Source organism: Schistocerca americana, chromosome 2 (assembly GCF_021461395.2).
Source record: "Schistocerca americana isolate TAMUIC-IGC-003095 chromosome 2, iqSchAmer2.1, whole genome shotgun sequence".
NCBI lineage: Eukaryota > Metazoa > Arthropoda > Insecta > Orthoptera > Acrididae > Schistocerca > Schistocerca americana.
Genome location: NC_060120.1, coordinates 134776820 through 134800116, shown reverse-complemented (window position 1 = coordinate 134800116; position 23297 = coordinate 134776820). Strand labels below are relative to the sequence as shown.

The window sequence follows — 23297 nt, the reverse complement described above, 5'->3', positions numbered from 1 at the left end:
TCGTCCTTGCACGATACTTGCATCACTTAGCTCGCAAGTGCCTGGCGACGGTCATTACGAGAACTAACGGCAATTTGAATATCAACGGCCAGAAAATAATCCGACGTCCGCCCCTAGCGGTCACACCTGACGCGGCCGGCTGCGGTAATAGTACAGTGTAGTCCACGGGAAGCCTTAAATGACGGTAATCAGAAGATTGAACACTGAGTACAACTTGGAGGTGAAACAAAACGTCAGATGACAAAATTAAATTATTAAGTGACAACAGCCAAAAAGTACGCGCAGAGCAGTCGGAACAGCCACGGCTAGGAAATACTTCGGTTGCTGTTACTGAGCGACGCGTACCTCGGACGCATCGCCTGATGTGGCGCGGACCGATGACGGAGCACCTCACCCCACACTGGAATCAATACTGGACCCGTTCCACATAGAGAGGACATCATGAAGATTCCGATCGAAATATCGTGCAAGCACGATGCGGATTATTGGCAGAAAAAACGATTTTCCAAGATGACAATGTTCTTGTAGTCCGCAGATGTCAAGGCTCTTTCGATTACTACCAGAGATCGCGTGGAAGTCGAAATGAATGTTCATGTTTCGAGCAGCCCGTCTTTTTATGAGGGCGTCCATCAACTTAGTATAACAAAAAACGTGAATCTTCCAACTGTGTAATATGATTCCACCAATCCCCAATCCAATCTCGATGATGCCGTGCCGACTGGAATCGTAATTGACAACGTCGTTGAGGCACATGGGAATACGAAGAGAGCTCAGCTGTTCAGTCTCATGTTCTACAATGTGCGCTGTACTGTGTGCTCCACACTTGTGCCTACAGGAGCATTTTACTTTGTCGTTAAATTTACCACAGATCGCTTCCTATTCTGACTACACAGAACTAACAGGCCTCCGACGTCCACATTCTGTGATAAGACGTAGACGTGCAACACCTTGTCCCCTATTCCTAATTTCACCGTCCTTCAACCACTTTCTAAAGAATTTTTATACATTCATCTTCAAATCGACAATGGCACAGCAGCTGATAAATTGATATGAAGCAATGCGTAACATCGTCCAATGTGAGCCTATATTAACTAATTATTGTATTACGACTGTTTTCGGTGGTCCATTCCACAATCATGGGGCCCCTCTATGCCAAATGGTGACCGTGTAACCAACGGTAATCAACACCAACGAAACCAGTCGCAATTAAATAAATAATAAATACAGAAACGCAGCAGACGGTGTTATTAACTAATTCATGTTCTTCACGTAGATGCTCACAACAGTAACAGGTGAAGAGAAGAGCAGTTTCTCACTTCTCTACGTCAACAGTGACATTTTGATTGCTTTCCTAATGTTGACGTCCCCTTATTTTTAATTTAAGCAAAAGTTATTTCGACTTAACTGCATACTGAATCTGTCATTCCGATGGCCTTTTCTGTTTCGATTGCTTCAAGTATCTTCTTGGTGTGTTACATTTCTGTCTTGCGTTTCCTTAACATTTATGTGTTTCTGTCTTTTGTCAATCAGTTTAAGTACTTCTTCTGTCATTGTTGTCATGGTTGTAAAAGGTACGTACATCATTCATTTGTAGTTCTGCAGAAACTATGAACCAACAGACATCTTGCTACCGGCTAATATTCATCATTAACGCAAAAGTCTCACTACTAAACATAAAATCCCCCACAAAGCTCAAGATTTAAAACTTATTCACCGTAAACTTATTACATAAGATTGGGACCACATTGCCTATCGTTCTACTACGCAGGTTCCACAGAGCACTACGCGACAATGATTATCACTGCGTTATCTTTAATCAGAAATAAAGATGCAGTCTTTAGTGTTCAAAAGTACTGGGAGACATAGGAGACGCATTAACACCTTTTGCTAAGGATTCTAAAGACATTGACGGAGAAACTGCAACAAAAAATAAATAAATAAAAATAATGTAGAGTAGTGAAATTATGGGAATAAATTTGTCTAGATAAAGTATTTAAGTAGTTACTCGTACATCACAAGATCACAGGCTACCGTAAGTGCGACATCAGCCACTGCAAACGTGAAATGCTGGTACATTAATAATTGGCGTGACCGTCAGAATATTGTATGCAAGCGTACATGCATTCTGTTGTACAGGTGCCGGATGTCAGTTTGTGGGATGGAATTTCATGCCTGCTGCACTTGGTCGCTCAATACAGGAACGGTTAATGCTGGTTGTGGATGGCGCAGGAGTATCGCACAATGATGTCCCATATGAGCTCGACTGCACACAGACATAATGACCGAACAGAGAAGGCAACATGTCGCCACTCTGTAGAACAAGCTGGAATACAGTGGTATGTGGGCGAGCGTTATCCTGCTGGAAAATACCCCCCAGAATGTTGTTCGGATATGGCAACACAAAGCACGGAATTGCACCACAGAGTATAGCTCCACGTGTAGGTTCGGTGTGTCTAGAACGCACACAGTTTGGTTGCAGGCCCTCAAGTGGTCTACTCCTAACCAAGACATGGCTACCACTGGACCCAGACAGACCTCCACCAGACCTCCACCAGACCTCCACCCAGCCCTCCAGTGAGCCCTCGCTTGACACCACTCAAGTCGCAAATGTCGATGGTTTCGGGTCAGTAGATTGCACGCTACAGGAAGTCTAGTTTGGAGCACTCCTTGAAGTGACCAATTTTTAACAGTTGGCTGTGTCACTGGGGTGCCAACTGATGCTCACACTGCTGCTGCAGATGAAGTACGATGCGCCGTAGACATACATTGAGCACAGTGGTCTTCCCTCTCGGCAGCACCACGTGGCCATCCAGAGCCAGGGCTTCTTGCGACCGCACTTTCCCGTCACCACTGCTGCCAGCAATCATGTACCCTGGCTACAGTCCTCCGACGTCGTTCCACACTAACGAAGGAGGAACATCTAACCCTATTACAGGGCCTCCATCAAACTCAGTGAGTGTTGATAATGGCTTTCTTTGTCGCCTTAAAGGCGTTCTTGGCCAACACCAGTTGACCATGTCCAATCTCACGGAGTCTTGGGTTCGATTCCCGGTCGGGTTGGGGATTTTATCTGCCTGGCGACTGGGTGTTTGTGTTGTCCTCATCATTTCTTCATCATCATCATCGTTGGTGACAGTGGCTAGATTGGATTGCGTAAAAATTGGACTGTGTAAAAATTGGGTCTTTGTATCGGCGCTGATGACTGCACAGTTGAGCGCCCAACAAACCAAACATCAACATGATCATCCCCAAGTCGAATCTCAAACGTAAGAAACGCTCACGACGGTTACAACTTGTATTAAAGGTAAATCTGACTTTCATCCTCATAGCGAAGCTCGTAGCGCCGTTCTTACTACGCGACTGGTGCGAAATTTAAATAGAAATCATCTTTCAGATGTAGAAACACATCTATCAACTTTCGTTTATACCGCAAAACTCCTTCTTGGTGTTGCGATTTTTTTTTCTCTCAGTGTGCTGTACTAATGGGTATTTAAGCGCCACATTCAAGCACGGCAGTAATTCAGATACTAATTTCACCTGCGGTGCGGCGGTGCTGCCAGCCGTTTTGAGAGGGACCGTGTGGGCGTTGGGAACGGCGGCGTCCCCGCCGTGATGACGGCGTGACGTCACGCCAGCTATCCGGCGCCGGCCAACCTGTTCCGTTCCCGATAGCTGCGGGCCCGCCTGTGTAATTACGCCTGCCTCCGCTTCCCCGCACCCCCTCCCCACGCCCCACCCTGCTCTGCTAGGCGGGCTCTTCAGAGTAGCCGCCGGCTTTTCACGGCGCGGCCGCCTGTTCTGCCGCGGCGGCGCTCCTCGGTGGAGGATCGTTTTGTTCGGCGGCCAGCAACTCCGCGACCGCCGCAGGCTGAGATCCGCTGCTCAGATCCACCGCCCCCAACTCAAACAGAACAAAGGGGCCAACGGCGCCGCGGCCCGGGCCTTACTGCACGTTACGATCGCGCCTAGGGGCTCCGCGCCGCATTCCGTAGCCGAGTGGACCGCCAAGTTCCTAGTCCGGGATCAACAAATGCTGGTAGGGCCGCCGAAACAGCGGCCGTCACAACACAGGGAGGGGCAGGCGTACACTGCAGGAGCCACGCATCCAGGGTTGGAATTTTGGGAGGGGGTTTGGGGGGGGGGGGGGAGGGGGCAGGGGATACATTTATTTCTTACTCTCCTCTCACCAAAATCCGTAAAACGATGTCCAAGTTTCAGAGGTAAAATACATAGGCGGAAAAAATCACAACATCAGGAACGAGCTGTGCGACATAAACGAACATTGGTAGGTCTGTTTCCACAACCAAAAGCTGATATCGATCAAATTTCACGCCTATCGCTCAAGAGTGGCGTTAGTAGTGCCGCTATGAGGGTCCAACTCAAATTTACTTTAAATACACGCTCTAACGGCCATGAGAGTCAGTTATCTTTCAGATTGGGTACAGTGAGTAGATGTTAGTCAAGACTGTCTTTGGGGCTACAAAGACGCCGTTATCAACACCTCACTGAGTTTGACTGACGGATATTTCAGAAAGACGTGGGAGGAATGTAGCCACGGTACATTGCTAGGAGCGGTGGCCACGGGAATGTGCGGTCGCAAGGAGGTCTGGTTATGGACGGCTACGTGGCGTTACCGAGAGTGAAGACCATTGTGCTCGGCGGATGGCTCTGGTGCATCGTACTCCATCTGCGGCAGCAGGTTGAGCATCACCCCAGTGACACAACCAACTGTTACAAATCGGCTACTTCAAGGAGAGTTCCAAGTCAGACGCCTGTAGCGTGCGTTCTACTGACCCCAAACCACCAGCATTTGCGACTTCAGTGGTGTCTAGTGAAGGCTTACTGGAGGGCAGGGTGGAGATCTGTCGCGTTTTCTAATGAAAGCTTTTTCTGTCTGGGTGCCAGTGATGGCCCCGTCTTGGTTAGGACGAGGCCAGTTTAGGGCCTGCAACCAATCGGACTGCGTGCTAGACACTGCAATTGCACCTCGAGATGTGGTATGGGGTAAGATTTCATCTGGCAGCAGGGACACTCTCGTGGTTACCTCACGCACCCTGACTGCAAATTTGTACGTTATTTTGGTGTTTCTACCGGTTGTGCTGCCATTGATGAACAGCATTCCAGGGGGTTGTTTTCCATGTTGATAACGCTCAGCCACATACCGCTGTTGTAACCCAAAATACTGTACAGAGTGTTGAGATGTTGCTTTCGCCTGCTCGATCACCAGATCTTTATCAGTCGAATGCATTTTGGAAATCATTGGACGACAACTCGAACGTTATCCATAACCAGCTTTAACCGTCCCTGTATTGATCTACCATGTGGAACAGGCATGAAACTCCGTGCTATAAACTGACATCTGGCACCTGTACAATACAATGCATGGACATTTTCATACTCGCATTCAATATTCTGGCGGTTACACTGGTTATTAATGTACCAGCATTTCATGTTTGCAATGGGTTATCTCGCTCTTACATTAACCTGTGATCCTGCAATATGAATCACTTTAATATGTTATCTACACAAATTTATTCCCAAAATTTCATTACTCTACATTAATTACATTTTTGTCTTGCTATTTTCTCCCGCCATGTACAACAATTTAATTGACACTGTTTACAACCAGTAGTACATCAAATTTAAGGTAAACTAACTTAATTTTTCTTCCAAATGTTGAATTGGTGCATGGTTAGTTATCCTGCACTTTGTTGTGCAAGTATGGAGTAACGGAAGCAATAGCTTCTTCAGTTCTGTGTCTCAACTCTGGGAAGTCATTAGATAGTGGTCGCTTGACTTGATGTCAGGTATCTTCGAGGCCAGGGGAACTGAGTTCAGTAGCATAGACCATTACGCCGAATCCAATGGGCAGGATATCCACATTCAATCATTCTCGTGCAAAGTGATGCCAATGGGGAGGGATTCTACCTTGTGGCCAAATAGAGTTTTAATTTTCAGCTACTGATTGAGGAAAGAGGCATTCTTGTAACGTATTCAAATAAGCAACCAGTGTCACGGTAGCTTAAGCGAAACAAAATAATCTGTACGCTTGACGTTGGAAAACAGCGCAGAAGGTGTTTAATTTTGGGAAATCTCATAGATTTGTACAGTTTCTTGAAGATGTTCTGATCCCCACAGAGCAACATTATGGGTATTTACGCGTACCTTCCCATTTAAGTAAAATGTTGGCTCTTCAATGAACACCACACAATCAGAAAAGATCTTCCTACAGTGGCACTTCACTTACGAAGTTACGACGTACACTACAGTTATCTGACTTTAAAGCATATACCAACTGTAACATGTATGGATAAATGTATACACATCTTCCTGGAAGATTTCACACTGACTTCTTTCACAACTGAAATTCAAGAGCTGTTTCCAAACACGCTTCCTATGACTACGGATGCGAGATGCTCTGTCAAGTTGTCATGCTCAACATCCTCTTCAGATATTTTTGGACGTCCTGTGCTTTTCCCTTTACACACACATCCGACCGTTTCGAATTGACTATACCACCGGCTAATGTTTTTGCGACATGGGGAATCACAGCTAAACTTTAAGGAAACTGAAATTACAGATTCACTGTTAGCAAACTGCAGAACAAGAAATGCTTTACACTATGGAATCGCCATTTTGCGTTACTGATGTATGCGATGTTGCAAGCGGGAAATCGGGAAAGCAGTATTCTCGTATCCACTTACCTAGCCCGCCCGATCAGTCGTGTGGTCTAACGCCCTGCTTTCCCAGCGGGAAGGCGTGCCAGTCCCCGGCACGAATCCGCCCGGCGGATAAGTGCCGATGTCCGGTGTGCCGGCCACTCTGTGGATGGTTTTTAAGCGGTTTTTCCATCTGCCTCGGCGAATGAGGGCTGGTTCCCCTTATTCCGCCTCAGTTACACTGTGTCTGCGATTGCTGCGCAAACACTTTCTCGACGTACGCGTACACCATAATTACTCTACCACGCAAACATTGGGGATACACTCGTCAGGTGTGAGACGTTCCCCAGGGGTCTGCTGGGGGCCAAACCGCACGATAACCCTGGGTTCGGTGTGGGGCGGCGGAGGGGTGAGTGGACTGGAGTAGCCTGTTATGGGGTAGTGTACCACTGAGGCTACGGTTGGGTCGAGCCTCTCCGCCGTTTCTAATTCCTCAGTTCACTACAATGCAATACAATACAAAAGCCACTTATCTAAAACTGTTTCAGTTACTTTTTAATTGTGGTGTGGAGCAACACACTACATAGCTTACTGTTGTACTATTAAAATTTATAACTGTAGCATTCTTTTATGGGCATCCAGTATTATTGTGACGGTTCGCCTATGAAGACTGTCAGTACATACATTTAATTATCGTGTACATCATAAAGTTGGGAGATTTTATCGATCAATATTGCCGAGCGACCAGGCGAAACTAAAGTGGTAATTTCATTTTGTGCTAATGTTTGTGAAAGTACACTGATAAACCGAAACATTATGACCACGCCCACCGCGACGTTGAATGCTGCCTGGTGGCGTTGCGAACACGTGACGCGGTAACTAAAGTGCAGGGTGTACATAATGTCTGGGAACACTTTCAATCATTTATTGCACATAAATTAAACATTGTACAGATGTCATACATATTGCATTTTGAAGAGAAACTCTGAAAGTTTATTTTACAAACATTCGATATGCGAACCACGTGTGACCCGGCAGACGTCAATACGTTAATAGAATTCTTGCCATACCCGTCCAAGCATGGCATCGTCGACTGTGGTAGTCGCTTCCCGTATTCTCAAACGGCACTCTGCTACATCACGTGATAGAGGCTGTACGCACACCTGATCTTTAATGCGTCACCAGAGAAAAAAGTCACACGGAGTGAGATCTGGTGATCGGGGATGCCATTTCATGAAACAGCTGTCCGCTTCTGTAGCACGGCCGATCCATCGATACGGCAGGTACCCACGAACTACGCGATGAAAATGGGGTGAAGCCCCATCCTGTTGATAGATGAACGGAGAGTCCCATTGCATTTGAACCATTTCGAGTTCACGGGATGCACTACGCACCGATTTCTTAGGATTCCTTATGAATATCTCTCGTACGCGCTCCACATTCACTTCACTCACACTGGGACGCCCGTTTCTCTTTGCCGGGCACAAGCAACCCGTCGTAACGAATTTGTTGTGCCAGTGGTAAATGGCCTTCCTTGTTGGTGGCTTCTTACCGTACTTGGTTCTATACATCCGCTGAACAGCTGTAGCCCACTTGTTTTTGTCGAACTCCAACACACAGAAAGCTCGCCCCGCATCTGAACTCGCCACGTTTGCGACTAGCGCTGACTATCGGCAAATTACCAAACTACGTACGCTGTGGCAGTATATATGAAAACAAACTTTCAGGGTTTCTCTTCAAAATGATATATGTATAATATCTGTACAATGTTTGATTGTTGTGCAATAAATAATTGAAAGTGTTCCCGGACTTTATGTACACCCTGTATGTAAGCGAAGCAGTCACGGACAGAGGATCACCCCAGCGATGTGGGATCCAAATGGAGGAATCCATTCAGATAAGCGATTTTGACAAAGGACAGATTAGTATTGCGCAGAGACTGTGAACAAATATCTCGTAAAGTCGATGCTGGTCGAATGTTCACGTCCTACTGTCATGAGCATCTAGGACTGTGAAACTACCAGTAGGCGCTAAATGGTTGGATGCCCACGACTCTTCACAGAACAAAGGTTCGGAGGCTTGTCTGCTCTGTAAATTAGGACAGATGGTGATTTGTGTCATCTTTGCCGAAAGAGCCCAACGCTCATGCACGCACAAGTATTTCGGAGCATACCGTTCATAACATATTGTCGAACATGGAGCTTCGCAGCAGACCACCCCAACATGTGCACATGTTGACCTAATGACAACGTCAATTACGACTCCAGTCGACACGGGACCATCAGGATTCGACTGTCGATCATTGGAAACGTGTCGGCTCTTCGGGTGAGTCACATTTTTGCTACTCTAGTCGATGGTCGTCTCCATAAACGACGTCACCGAGATGAACGGCGGCTCGAAACGTGCAGCGCGCCACGGACATAGGCTGGTGGGAGAAGTGTTATGCTATGGGAGACATTCTCCTGCGCTTTAATGAGACTTACGGTAGTAATCTAAGACACACTGACAGCTGCGAACCACAGGTATCCCTTCATGGTTGATGTCTTGCTCGACGGCGATGTCATTTTTCAGCAGTGTAATTGTCCGTGTCTTGGAGCCAGGGCCGTGCTACAGTGGTTTGAGGAGCATTGTAGTGAACTCACGTTGATCTCTTGGCGACCAAATTCACCTGTTGTAAGTCCTATGGAACCCATCCGGGTCACCGTTGACACCATCACCCCGAACGCAAATCAGCGGCCTGCTATTTACGCGAATTACGTGACCTGTGCGTAGATTTCTAATGTCACATACCTCCACAACCCTACCAACAAACTGTCGGATCCCTGATACGCAGAATAAGTTATGTATTTATTTCCAAAGACGGACAAACAAGCTATTAAGCATGCGGTCGTGATGTTTTAGCTCATCAGCATATGTTCCAGGAAGCTATTCATTGTAACGAGCCAAGCAGTTTCCGGACGTACTTCGCTCTCGGCTGTGTGATCACGACAAGAGTGCGACAATACATTGGCAGCCAAAGAACGTCGGGACGCGTCTGCAGCAGAACATTAAAATGATATTAACATTGTTATACGCCTGTCATTGTTATGTGCTCTTGATCGACTGACGTAATATTACATTTTACCCCGCGGAGAGGGCGTCAGTGGAGGGCAAGAGTAGGGTGAGGTGGGCAAGGGGGAGGGAGGAAAGGAAACATGATCACCTGGCATTCGCGCCTGTAGCGTCCAGCTCATGACGTGCTTCACGCCACGTCCACAGGGCGGTAGGCTTGCAAACTGGCTGACGCACAGTTCAGTCACAGGAGATAAAGGTAAAGGATGCGGTACATGTCGTGTGCAAAGAGCGATGATCGCCGAAGTTTAGTTCAACAGTCGGAAAAGGGAAGGAAAATAATTCTTATGCAGTGTGAGAAATTTTTATCTCGAATACTCTTTGATTATCTTCACGTCTCCGCTGCGCAATGACTGCTCCATCAAATTTCGGGAATCCAACCGTATAAATTCCTCTACTTTTTCTAATACTTCGAACGTGCACCTTTCGGCCTTCAGGGGACATTTGCCTCGCTCTGAAGATGATTCAAGTGTATACGGTCGAAATATTAGAAGACGCAGTGGAATTTTTATGCGTCTGCATGTCCGAAATTTTATGGACGATCTGTTTTGACTAATTTGAAGTATTACTTACCGCGAACGCCGGTGACCTACATCTGCATCTATACTCCACAAATTGCCTAACCGTGTATGGCGCTGTGTACTCTGTGTATTGCTGTCACTTTCCCCTTTTCCTGTCCCAGCCGCGTATGGTTCGCCGAAAAACGGTTGCTGCGAAGCCACTGTGTTGGCTCGATTCTCTCTGATTTTATCTTCGCAGTCTTTTCGCGAGATATACATAGGAGAAAGTAACATACGGCTTGACTGTTCTAGGAACGTACGCTCTTGGAACTTTAGGCCATACATGATGTAGAACGCCTCCCCTATCAACTTTTTTGGGCCATCTTCTTCGTTACAAAACTGTTTTCGGGTTTTTAAGCCTTTACGGAGTGTTACTCCAAAACAAGAAGCCACATGCTTGAAAATGACAGTGTGTTAACAAGATGTGCTACCGTTCTTCGTGATTTGCTGATTATACTGTTCTTAATGATTTTACATATAGTCACTAAACTTAATTACAGAAAAAAATATTTTGCAAAATTAAGTCCACGGACTATCTATCAAGCCATCACGAAAAGTATAATTTGGAAACAAGCACGAGCGGTAGTACTTCCTGTGAACATGCGGGCGTTTCAATGCATGTGACACATTGTTCTTTGTAAACATACTACGTTCTTGTTTTAGTCTTGAGTCCGAAGACTTGTTTCATTGTCTCCTTGCTACCCTGTCCTGTACAAGCCTCTTTATCTCCGAATAACTATTGCAGCTTGTGTCCATTTTGACCTGTTTACTGGATTCATCTCTTTTCTACCTCTACAATTCCCCTCCCCCCTTCCGCACTTCTCTCCAGTACTATACTGATGGTTCATTGTTGTTTGAGAATGTGTGCTAGCAGCTGGTTCTTTCTTTTAGCCAAGTTATGACACAAATTTCTTTTCTCCCCAATTCAATTCAGCACTTTGGCATTAGTTATAGGATCGACCCATCCAATCTTTAACATTCTTCTGGAGCAAAAAATGGTTCAAATGGCTCTGAATATTAAGGGACTTAATATCTGAGATCATCAGACCCCTAGAGTTAGAACTACTTAAACCTAACTAACCAAAGCCTAGAACCGCTCGGCCACAGCGGCTGGCAATGATGATGACCTGAATCGATTTATTACAGAACAGATGCTCGACTGAACTTTCACGAAACCAGCTATGCATTAGAGCGGGGCACTTGTGGCGGGCGGGGGGAGGGGGGGGGATATGAGGGATCTTTCATTTGGGGCAATATATGACTACATACATGCAAATTTAAAAAATTTCGCCACCATTTGCCGTGAGTGGAGACATGTGGGTGGTCAGGTGGTCTCTCCCCCTTCCGCTGCCCCGCCACGCCCTAGCACATGGCCAGATGTGGTTCGTCATATAGCCTTGAAGAGAAGGAAGTGCTGATGCTATGCGACACAAAAAATGGTTCAAATGGCTCTGAGCACTATGGGACTTAACTTCTGAGGTCATTAGTTCCCTAGAACTTAGAACTACTTAAACCTAACTAACCTAAGGACATCACACACATCCACGCCAGAGGTAGGATTCGAACCTGCGACCGTAGCGGTCGCGTGGTTCCAGACTGTAGGGCCTAGAACCGCTCGGCCACTCCGGCCGGCTATGCGACACATGCAGTTGTCTCATCTGTAATGTTACACTGCAGATAAGCAAGTTCTGATGCTGATGTTAGTATATTCTCTGCCAGTACCGGCAGTGCCACACCATTTACTGCAAATGTCAATAACAGACACTGTACTGGTCAACTGTTTTGACTAACAGGACGTCCGTTACAAGAAGAGTCAACCAAATTGCCTTCTTCTGCGTACATATCGTAAAAATACAGCGACGATAAAATTAGAGAGATTTGAACACACAAGAAATCTTACCAGCAAACGTTCTTCCCATGCAGCACTCGCGTATGTGACAGGGGATGGGGGAGGTGACAGGGGTACATGAAGTAACCCCCGGCACACATGATAAGTTTGGTTTTGGATTGTAAATGTAGTAGCTGATTGTGATTGGTGTAACAGGTGCTAAGAGGTGAAAAGACAGGAACTTATGAAGGATATCGGCGACGAAACAGTATCTGAATGCAGTCGTGGACTTCGGTGGTCTCTTCAGAATCGACTAAGACAGACCATAATCACATCTAAATGGGTATTTCCTAGAGACTGTTCAGCAGCGTTTCTTTTTGCTTCCAGCCGACTTCCCGCTACAAGTGAAAGATACTTGCCTAAAAGGAATACAGCGGTGAAGCCGGCTCGGTGGCCGAGCGGTTCTAGGCGCTTCAGTCCGGAACCACGCGACTAGTACGGTCGCAGGTTCGAATCCTGCCTCGGGCATGGATGTGTGTGATGTCCTTAGGTTAGTTAGGTTTAAGTAGTTCTAAGTTCTAGGGGACTGATGACCTCAGATGTTAAGTCCCATAGTGCTCAGAGCCATTTGAACCAATACAGCGGTGAAAAAGTAACGAGGAGAGAATATGCAAGGAAGGTAACGTTCTTTGCTCGACTGTAAATAATCATCACGTCGGTAGCATTGCTGGCAGAGGTAGCGAAGAGATCGAAGCTCGTTGGCCCACGCCTCACAGAAGCGCTCTCGACTGCCCACGGGTGCTCAGACTGCGACAAGTACTTTCCCCGCAGCCACCAGAAGCTCAGCCGCTTACAAAGGAACGACGCACAGCCTTCTATATTTAAAGTCAATTGCGCCGTCGTAAATTACACCTCGCTGTCGCCTAATAGCGCCATTAATACTCCGAGGTCAAAATAATTACATCAACATGAAATACGGCGCTCCGCCGTCTTAGCACAGTAGTTTATGGCTTCGTGGCTACGAGTCACGTCTGCACCCGATATGCCGGCGTCCGCTCCATCTCTCGTTGCAAATAACCGATTTTTATGCTCGAGCAAAATTAGGCGCGGAAGCTAAATTAAGAAGGGACAAAAAAGGAAAAAGAAACGTGGTTGCTCGCTGCGAAACCAGCGCCTGCGGGGCTTCTGTACCACTGTGCAGGAGGCAATGAAAGCAGAGGGAAATTAATTCTGACTTTTTAATTGAGTCTGTAATGAGTTCAGGACTCTTTGGATATCGTGGTTAAATATTGGTCACTGCAGACTATAAATTAAAGACAAATTATTGGTCTTGCTAGAGAGGATCTTTTATAGCAGCATTGTAATTGTAGTGTGGGATGGCATAAAAACTGTGTAATCATAAAGGAATACCACATAGGTGCTCTGAAAATGAGAAGACAGAGGAGAAGGACACATGCTATAATTTTTAATGCTTTAGAGTTCGTACTGACAATTTTACTGCTTTGCACGCTATACAGTTTCGAGATTTATGGTTCAATCGATTATTTACTAAGCTTTTTTACAGTACCGCCGTAGGCACTACCTTTTTGTTGACCCAGACAGGAGGGGAGCGGAGACAACAGTCGTACTCTTCGGTACATATAACAATGTTACGGATATTACAACTTCTATAGGTAGTCTTGTATTACCATAAAATTCATGATATACCTAATGCAAATTCTTAGTAATTACTGCTTAATCAATAGTAACAGTACGTTGTGTAGCAGACGCTTAAACGTATAACACGGAATGAATAAATAACACTATTTTTATTTATTATTACAAGTACCTGATCCTATAAACGAACTTCCAATGGTTCCAGGTGCGGGGAGTACATTTAGAGATTATATTTTCCAGTTTCATAAGGAAAGTAACTTTCAAAGAAATCTCCCTTTCCCCCGTTTCGTATACATTGACGACATAATTTCATCAGCACCTTTCAAGCATTAGTATTTTAATTACCTGTTCTGCTCTCTATCATCCGTCCACGCATCTCTTACGAGGTCTACCTAGTTCTCTCTTTCCAGTCGGCCGATAATTCATTACCTTTTTTGACTATCTATGATCTGTCAGTTTGTCAACATGATCCTTCTACACTCCTGGAAATTGAAATAAGAACACCGTGAATTCATTGTCCCAGGAAGGGGAAACTTTATTGATACATTCCTGGGGTCAGATACATCACATGATCACACTGACAGAACCACAGGCACATAGACACAGGCAACAGAGCATGCACAATGTCGGCACTAGTACAGTGTATATCCACCTTTCGCAGCAATGCAGGCTGCTATTCTCCCATGGAGACGATCGTAGAGATGCTAGATGTAGTCCTGTGGAACGGCTTGCCATGCCATTTCCACGTGGCGCCTCAGTTGGACCAACGTTCGTGCTGGACGTGCAGACCGCGTGAGACGACGCTTCATCCAGTCCCAAACATGCTCAATGGGGGACAGATCCGGAGATCTTGCTGGCCAGGGTAGTTGACTTACACCTTCTAGAGCACGTTGGGTGGCACGGGATACACGCGGACGTGCATTGTCCTGTTGGAACAGCAAGTTCCCTTGCCGGTCTAGGAATGGTAGAACGATGGGTTCGATGACGGTTTGGATGTACCGTGCACTATTCAGTGTCCCCTCGACGATCACCAGTGGTGTACGGCCAGTGTAGGAGATCGCTCCCCACACCATGATGCCGGGTGTTGGCCCTGTGTGCCTCGGTCGTATGCAGTCCTGATTGTGGCGCTCACCTGCACGGCGCCAAACACGCATACGACCATCATTGGCACCAAGGCAGAAGCGACTCTCATCGCTGAAGACGACACGGCTCCATTCGTCCCTTCATTCACGCCTGTCGCGACACCACTGGAGGCGGGCTGCACGATGTTGGGGCGTGAGCGGAAGACGGCCTAACGGTGTGCGGGACCGTAGCCCAGCTTCATGGAGACGGTTGCGAATGGTCCTCGCCGATACCCCAGGAGCAACAGTGTCCCTAATTTGCTGGGAAGTGGCGGTGCGGTCCCCTACGGCACTGCGTAGGATCCTACGGTCTTGGCGTGCATCCGTGCGTCGCTGCGGTCCGGTCCCAGGTCGACGGGCACGTGCACCTTCCGCCGACCACTGGCGACAACATCGATGTACTGTGGAGACCTCACGCCCCACGTGTTGAGCAATTCGGCGGTACGTCCACCCGGCCTCCCGCATGCCCACTATACGCCCTCGCTCAAAGTCCGTCAACTGCACATACGGTTCACGTCCACGCTGTCGCGGCATGCTACCAGTGTTAAAGACTGCGATGGAGCTCCGTATGCGACGGCAAACTGGCTGACACTGACGGCGGCGGTGCACAAATGCTGCGCAGCTAGCGCCATTCGACGGCCAACACCGCGGTTCCTGGTGTGTCCGCTGTGCCGTGCGTGTGATCATTGCTTGTACAGCCCTCTCGCAGTGTCCGGAGCAAGTATGGTGGGTCTGACACATCGGTGTCAATGTGTTCTTTTTTCCATTTCCAGGAGTGTATTTCATTCTATCTTGTCATTAACTGCAAGGATTTTTAAATCTGATCTTATTGTTTAATTTCTTATTGTTACGGCGTAAAGTCAAGCGCGAGCACACCAGTCCGAAAAGAGAGAGCAGAGAGGGCTGTGAAGGAGACGTCAGCCAATTGCACTCTGACTGACACCTTTCCAGGACGACAACGCGACGACAACGCCCTCTATGCGAAGAGGACATAAGCGCCGCGCCGACTGGTCGGTGCCCACCTCTACAGCGGCATCAAGACCAGCGACTTAGGAATTGTATATATTGAAGATCATTGTTTATTTTGTCTGTCGCCCCTTGCTTGCGATATATCTGTTTAACACAAAGTTAATTATTGCAATTATGTCATTTTGTAACAAAATTCATTATTACAATTTACTTGAATTGTTGTCTAGCGATCCGACAAACCAGGTTTCCTGGGCACCCCACACTGACTAGTAGGTAGGATGCAACACTTGTTTTATCCACTTTGTTACAGCGTCTTACATATCTCATTAACTGTATCCCTCCTGCTTGTATATGTGGTTTTCCTGTTTTTGTTACTGGCCATGTTTCGGAACCATATACAAGAATAGGTGCGGCCAAAACCCTACAGATTATCGTTTGTGTTTCTTTTCTTGTTTTTCTTCCCAAAGATCTTTCTGCTGTTCCGCTGATAGCTTGATAGTTATTATAGTTAATATCACGTCCTTGATAACTAAAGTTCGATACTTGTTATAAAATTTTCTCATTTATCGTTATTTTCGATCTAACTGGATTCTTTCCTTTGAAATCCATTGTCTTTCCCTTATATGCATATGCAGCTACGTTGAAATGTATTGTGTTTTGACTCAATCTATACATCGCTCTTTGTAAATTATGTTCTGTTTCATGTTATGTTTCCAGTATAGCTATCCGGCCATCAGGATATGACAGAGTACGTAACGGTATGCAAGATCCTATTTTAATTCCTAAATGTATTTCATGTTTCCCCCATTACTAAATCGTCAATATACAAATTAAATGAAGTGGGTGATAGACTGCACCTTTGTCGAACACCTTCATTTATTAAAATTTCATCAGAGATTTTAGAACCTGAACTGACAACTATTCGTATATATACATATCTACTTCTTATGGTATTCATAAAATGTTTAGGGAAACCTTTTATTTCCAATATTTTCCACAAAAGAGGTCCGTTTATCTTATAAAGGCTTCCTCAAATAGCGTAAATGCTAAATACGTTTCTAATCCAAAGTACCGAGAAGCTTCAGTAATCTGTCTTATTACAAATATATTATCATTACACGAACGTCCCACTCTGAACCCTGGTCGTTCTTCTGGGATTATTACATAAGCGATAGTTTATAACCTTTGATTAAGAATTTTCTCAAAAATTTGGAATGAAAACGAACTCGCTACTGAATTTTAGCTCAGTACGCTTTTGCTTTCGCAGTGTCAGAACAAGTATTTCTAAGTTTCTCACAGTCGCCTACACGTTTCATGCACGACCAGCCGAATTCCAAAATCGCTAAGGGGACGGCAGATGCTTACGTCAGTGACAACCGTAAAAAGCTTTCAGTCTGTCTTTACAAGTGGTAAATTACGTGCTTTTAATGGCGGGTTAACTTTTCTCCACCACCATACAGTACACAGGAAAACAAGAGACTCACCTGGATGTGTCGACATTGCTACAGCTTATAGAGATTGTACTAACACCAATGAGGAGGAAGGGGGTGGTGCTGATAGTGGTACTGGTTTAAGAGGTTGGCGGCAGAGACATCTGCCTGTAGGTGAAAAAAGTAGAACCAACAAAAGGTGGCTAGGAATATGGTGTAATGCTACTACGTATCCAACTATTTACGGAAAAAAAGGTTACAGTATTTTTAAGATTACAAAAATTTATTTCTCGATGGAACAGATAGGGAGACAAGTACGCAACTGTTTTACCCTCGCTCAATTTGCGAGTGGAACAAGAAAGTGAATGACTGGTAGTGGTAAAATGTACCCTCAGCCACAGACCGTATGGTGGCTTGGGGAGTATACAGGGTGTCCCAGCTATCTTGTCCACCCAAAATATCTCTGGAACAATAACAGCTATTGGAAAACGACTTACACCGGTATCAATGTAGGGCTGGAGCCCATGAATGTACATATTTGGAAACATTCTAAAACGAAAGCATATGTGTTTTTTAACACAAACTTATGTTTTTTAAATGGACCTCCTATATTTTTTCTTCATCAATCCATAGCATGACAAAGCACATACACAATGGCGTTGATTGCATCGCAATATTCCCATTACATCCCGAGATATTGAGACGCGAAGTTGACGCTTGAAACACCCGACATGCGCTGCTAGCGCACGTCCTGAGGCTCAGGCGTGGACCCCATGCTGCCCGTAATCGCGACGTGATTGACATACATAATCACACTTCCATACTTATCAAGAGGTCCGAAACGAATAATACGGTCTGGTGCCATCCTGCATTAACGTCGTACATTCCAGCAGGTATTTATCCCATAGACTAGGGGTGATGCGGTTCTGTAACATATCTGTGTACCGCAACGTTAGTCACAAAGTTAACTTCGCTTATTGTTAATCCGTTACTAAAAAGGTAATGCCGTTCAACGTTAAAACTTTACTTTACTGTGGATCTATCGCAAGTGACAGTTGATCATTCACTCGTAATAATACGGTCTGCTGCCATCAACTCTCATAAGCACATAATGGTTTCCCTCTTGCACGTTTTACGTATCTACGTACACAATATGGACCAGTACCGTTCGGTTTACACCCGTCAGGTTGTCTTATTTATTCTGCGCACCCAAAATAAGGTTTATCTAATGCGTTATATGACCCATTGTGCCTGTCACGCAGGACCTGGCTCTACCTTGTCAAGTGTCCAACGTAATTCCCACTACTGCCACAGTTACCACTTCGCCTTGTTTATTATTTGCGACCCATGCAAACTCCTGTACTCCACCACCCTCCGAGCATCCCATTTGTTGTGCTTTGGCTCAAATGGTTCAAATGGCTCTGAGCACCATGGGACTCAACATCTTAGGTCATAAGTCCCCTAGAACTTAGAACTACTTAAACCTAACTAACCTAAGGACATCACACACACCCATGCCCGAGGCTGGATTCGAACCTCCGACCGTAGCAGTCCCGCGGTTCCGGACTGCAGCGCCAGAACCGCACGGCCACCGCGGCCGGCTGTTGCTTTGGCGTGCAGTACACCGCTTGCCAGTGTAGTCGTGCATCAGAGTAATCTAGTGACGGCACGGAGGTAGTACACATTGTGAATAAACTTTGTGTTGTGGAACTTATATTGTACAGTATAATGTACACACATGAAGATATGGTAGAAATGCTGCTGATCTATGGAGAATGTACGTTGACGGGAAATACGTTATGAGATTGCTTGTTTGTTAGTTCAAATGGTTCAAATGGCTCTGAGCACTATGGGACTCAACTGCTGAGGTCATTAGTCTTCTAGAACTTAGAACTAGTTAAACCTAACTAACCTAAGGACATCACAAACATCCATGCCCGAGACAGGATTCGAACCTGCGACCGTAGCGGTCTTGCGGTTTCAGACTGCAGCGCCTTTAACCGCACGGCCACTTCGGCCGGCGCTTGTTTGTTGATAGTACTGTTAGCGAACATTATGATTATTAAGTTAATATGTCTGTTTTCTATCCTACTCTACAAACGTGTACTGTACCCTGTTGCAGGTGGACAAAATGCTGTTCAGGCAGAGCGACTGTACAGAAGACGATTCCCTGACAAGCCATCGCCTTCGCGCCGGATGTTTGGACGTCTCACATCTCGTCTACGTTAAGCGGGAAGCTTAAATCCAAGACCTCGACATCGTCCTAGAACACGCACAGATGAACGTACTGAAGTTGCTGTGCTCGCTACCATAGCTGTGAATCCTCAAATCAGCACACGTCAAATTGAACGTGATGTTGGTTTGTCGAAATCAAGTGCACAGCGTATTCTTAAACGTCGGCCGGCCGGAGTGGCCGTGCGGTTCTAGGCGCTACAGTCCGGAGCTGAGCGACCGCTACGGTCGCAGGTTCGAATCCTGCCTCGGGCATGGATGTGTGTGATGTCCTTAGGTTGGTTAGGTTTAATTAGTTCTTAGTTCTAGGCGACTGATGACCTCAGAAGTTAAGTCGCATAGTGCTCAGAGCCATTTGAACCATCTTAAACATCATAAATTTCATCCTTACCATGTTCATTTACACAAGGATCTTCATGGAAATGACTTCCGCAATAGGGTAACATTTTGTCGGTGGGCTCAGCAGAAACTTCTGACTAATCCTAATTTTTTTGCAGATGTTCTCTTTACCGACGAGGCATCATGCTCCAACAAAGGAATTGTCAATATGAGGAATATGCATTATTGGTCCGCAGACAATGCAAAATGGCTCCGTCAGGTAGAGCATCAACGTCCGTGGAAAGTTAATGTTTGGTGTGGGATTATTGGAGATACCATTATCGGACCTTTCTTTATAAATGGCATCCAAAATGGCAGACAATACTCCAGATTTATACGACACAATCTTCCTGTTCTCTTGGACATCGTACCTCTGAACCGGAGAATGGTCATGTGGTATCAGCATGACGGATGCCCTCCACATAACTCCTTACGAGCTCGACGACTACTGAACCGTAAGTTCCCTGGTGGGTGGATTGGACGAGGTGGCCCAGATAGGTGGCCTGCCCGATCTCCGGGCCATACACCGCTCGATTATTTTCTTTGGGGAGCAGTGAAGGATGCTGTTTACCAACATGAACCAACAACACCAGAGGACATGAAGCAACGCATTATTGATGCTTGTACAGACATCAAAGAGGAAACAGTAGCACGAAGTAGGGCATCCTTCATCCGCAGAGTGACCCTATGTATGCAAGACAATGGGCATCACTTTGAGCATGAGATGTGAACGCTATGTTTAGTATGTAGTGCTGGTATCACAGTGGAAGTTACTACAAAGGGCCATTTTACCCAGTGATGTTAAGAAACATTTGTTTGCAACATTTGTCATTTAACGCAATAGATAAACATAACATTGTAATTATGTGATAATAAAACTAATTGGTTAAACATGTTTACATTCACCTTCTATGTCCTACCTGAGCTTCCCAAATCAAAACATTTTTGCCTAACTTTGAGTCCACTTGCTCGTTTCACTAAAACCATCAACATGAATTTTACTATTACGAGTGAATGATTAACTGTCAGTTGCGCTAGATCTACAGTAAAGTAAAGTTTTAACGTTGACCTGCATTACCTTTTTAGTAACGGATTAACGATAAGCGAGGTTAACATTGTGACTAACGTTGCGGTACACAGCTATGTTACAGAACCGCATCACCCCTAGCCTATGGATAAATACCTGCTGGAACGGACTACGTTAATGCAGGATGGCACCAGACCGTATTATTCGTTTCGGACCTCTTGATAAGTGTGGAAGTGTGATTATGTATGTCAATCACATCGCGATTACGGGCAGCATGGGGTTCACACCTGAGCCTCAGGACGTGCGCTAGCAGCGCATGTCGGGTGTTTCAAGCGTCAACTTCGCGTCTCAATATCTCGGGATGTAATGGGAATATTGCGATGCAATCAACGCCATTGTGTATGTGCTTTGTCATGCTATGGATTTCTGAAGAAAAAATATAGGAGGTCCTTTTAAAAAAACATAAGTTTGTTGTAAGAAACACATATGCTTTCGTTTCAGAATGTTTCCAAATATGTACATTCATGGGACCCAGCCCTACATTGATACCGGTGAAAGTCGTTTTCCAATAGCTGTTATTGTTCTAGAGATATTTTGGTTGGGCAAGATAGCTGGGACACCCTGTATATTTGTTGTAAATGGTAGCTTAAGTATTGGCGAAGCTCTAATTCTCTGCACGTCTTTGCCAACAACTTTTCCATCACCGCCTCTGCAGCCTCTTATACGTTCCGTAGAAGTTTGCACATCGAGAAATGGTAAATTGAATACTTAACGTAACCCAACAAAAAGTCAAGAGGGTACGTCGGGTGATCGTGGTGGCCACGATGTTTGACCTTTTCTACGATCCATCTGTCCGGAAATGTTTCATCCAAGAACTGGCAAAAAATAAACCTAGCGGTGCACAATCTTGTTGAAACACCACCTAAAGTTGCAATGATTCCTGTAACTATGGGGCGACGTAAAGTTCCAACATGTATAGATAAACTGCAACTACCGCTAGTATCAGTGAAAAACATGGATTCAGTAACTGTGTTGTGCATTAAGCCACACCAGGCTTTCACGTTCCATTTGTCCCTTATCTGCTGTACTACGACATGTGATTTCCCCGACCCCCTGATACGAACGTCACGTTTGTTTACTTTCCCAGAGACGTGAGAAGTCACCTGATCGGAAAAACCAACTTTTTAAGACAGCCACTGCCTGCATCACTCGTTCCAGTGTGTTCCTAACAAGTTTTGCACCTTTGGCCCTGTTATTTACCTGCAAAGCTTCCAGGAGTTGAACTTTGTGTCCATGAAAATGCAGCCGCTTGTGTAAAATATTCATCAAAGTGCTATGAGTAAATCTGGTACTCCGAAAACATTACACGTGGATATCCACAGCCTACGTTATGATGTTATACACACGGTATCAACAGTGTCGTCATTCATAATGCCTTGACCCCAACACTGCTAGTCTCTTTTAATCTTTTCATGCCGCTCTTTGCTTCATCTATAATGGATCTCGACCATAGACACTTCGGAACTGTCGTTCGGAACTGTTGCTGAACCCTAATAGGCACTCGTGCTTCATGAAAGCACAAAAAAACCTTGCTTTTCTCCTGCGTAGACACCTTTGTGACAGCAGCACTCCTGCATTACGTAACCCGTATCGAGAAAGAGGGAGAGTGAGAGAGAGAGAGAGAGTGTGCGTGATTGAGAAAGAGAGAGAGAGAGAGAGAGAGAGAGAGAGAGAGAGAGAGAGGGAGAGGGGGGGGGGGGAAGAGAGCGAAGAAATCAGATGCTGCCAGAGCACAAGTTGAAGTGTATCCATAAAAACTACATGAGTTAACCTACCTTTTCAACCAACTGCATAGTTTTAGCTAACTTAGCTCTTTGGAAATAAATATTTGTAATCACAGAATGACCTTTATGCTCACTTCGTACTTATTTCCATTTATACGCGTGAGATAGATGCATTCGACTAGATGTATGTATTGCAAGTTCGATTCGCGTCTCCATACGGACCGTCAGTGAAATCTTTTACCAGCAGTCGATTCAAAATCGCGCACTGAGATCACGCACGCGCGAGTAATTAATAGGTCCCTATCGTGCAGTGGTCTCTCGATCATCCATCATAGTTCCGTCAGCTCGAAGGACTTAATCCTAATTAAATATCCTTATCAATTATTACGTCATTAGCGTGAGTTCAGGTTAAGTTTGAGATTAAAGCTGTAAGTCCTTTGGAGACGAGATTCATTAGCAAAGAATACGTCATAACAAACCCATGTTTCTTTTTTTTATTCCACTGCTAGGCGGTGTGGAATGACTCGTAGCTTCTATATAAA

General features: G+C 45.5%; 1 protein-coding gene across 1 annotated transcript in view; it reads right to left on the bottom strand.

Annotated features, from left to right (window-relative positions):
* Positions 1 to 23297, bottom strand: part of LOC124593825 (monocarboxylate transporter 12-like) — a 602114-nt gene that overhangs the window by 496297 nt on the left and 82520 nt on the right. The window lies entirely within an intron of this gene.